Source organism: Chiloscyllium plagiosum, unplaced genomic scaffold, assembly GCF_037043375.1.
Source record: "Chiloscyllium plagiosum isolate Xiang-an unplaced genomic scaffold, Cpla_swu_hap1 HiC_scaffold_39, whole genome shotgun sequence".
In the NCBI taxonomy this organism is placed as follows: domain Eukaryota; kingdom Metazoa; phylum Chordata; class Chondrichthyes; order Orectolobiformes; family Hemiscylliidae; genus Chiloscyllium; species Chiloscyllium plagiosum.
The window spans coordinates 18,298,590-18,300,380 of record NW_028270177.1 but is presented as its reverse complement, the minus strand read 5'-3'; positions in this window follow the sequence as shown (position 1 = coordinate 18,300,380).

The following is a 1,791-nucleotide window of genomic DNA, read 5'->3' as shown; positions in this document are numbered from 1 at the left end:
ACTTCGGATCGCCGGAGAAGGCCAAGGAATTTTTGGATTCTTTTAGATAAATTGTAAGAATTAATTGATGATGTTTTGCTCTCCCCCCACCCCGGTTTACACCCCCCTTTTTTAATATATTAATCCCTTTCATTACCTTACTGTTTAATATTTTCTTCAGGGGGTGGGGAGAGGGGTTTATTTATTTGTTCTCTACTTAGCGATTTTCTCTCCCCTTTATTTTTCTTTTATATATATAGGCCGGGGGGTTTAGTTAATGTAGGTGGGGGGAGGTGGTTACCTTATCCTATTTCATTTCTGTCTTTAGGAGCGGGGTTGTTTTCCTCTGTTATTTTGTTTTACTATATTTAAATTATTACTTGCCGAGACTGTAATTTTATAGTTATATATGTTTATACATGATATTAACATTACCAAATATATCCAGATGTTGGTGTGGTTGGGGGGGAGGGGGTGCGGGGGTTGGGTGCTCACTGTTAACTCTAGCTCTGTAGTATATTTGAATTTTCTTCATCCTATCGTGGGACGCCTGGGTCAAGGGTGGGGCACGGTTGGGAGAGAATATGATGGGCTTTTGGAAAGGAAGTGATGCCCCCTGGGGACAAGGGGGAAAATCTCCATTTAAATACGTTTTATATTTTTTAAATTTAGAAATAGTTTTTTATTATATTGATGTGAGTGTATTAAAGAGCCTTTATTTTTGTGAATTTTATATGCTCTATGCTCAAGATGTTCTGGATAGGATTTCTCCTCCCGAGGGGTCTCGGACTTGCCCGGACGATTATGGTTAATCAGTCGGTTAAATGGTGCACCTGGAATGTCAAGGGGAGTAACTCACCAGTCAAAAAGAAGAAAATATTATCAAACCTCAAGAAAGAAAGGGTTGATATAGCTCTCCAACAGGATACACACTTATTGGATAAAGAACATTTGAAATTACGACAGGGTGAATTTGATCAGGCCTTCTTTTCTTCCTTCAACTCAAAAAGTAGGGGAATTGTTATTCTTATTCGGAAGAATTTCCCTTTCAAAATCCTAAATCAGATAAAAGACGATTCTGGACGATATATTCTGATTAAAGTCCTCATAAATGGAGAAGAATATGGGATCTTAAATCTGTATTGCCCCCCGGCACATCCTTTTAAATTTGTAACGGAAGCCTTCTCAAAATTGATGGCTCTCGGTGCTCATTGTACAATTATAGGGGGAGATTTTAATTGTATTAAGGATCCGGAAATAGATAGGCTTCCAAAGAGTATTGCAGGAGTATCTCCTAGATCTAAATAATTGGTGGATTTGAACTAAGAATAAGGACTAGTAGATGTATGGAGATGCCTTCATCCACAGGGCAGAGATTTTTCTTTTTACTCCAATCCACATAAATGTCATACTAGAATTGGTATGTTTTTTGCCCCCTTGATTTTTTAAAATTCCATATCATCCTGTAAAATAGGCAGTATATCAATTTCTGATCATGCTGCTGTACATATGGAAATCAAGACGAGGAACAATGAGACATCCCCCTAGCATTGGCGTATGGACCCCTTCCTGATGATAGAAAGTAAATTTGTAAAGTACTTCTCTCAAGAATTTAAAACTTTTTTAGAAATTAATTCAGGTACGGCTAGCAACCCATCAATGATGTGGGAGACCATCAAAGCTTACGCGCGAGGTTTGATCATTTCATACTCAGCGACCCAGAAAAAATTAAAGGGAGAACAACAGCGTCTGCTTGAAGCTTGCTTAAAAGCAGCTGAAGCAGCCTACGCTGACAGACCTATTATCAAATTA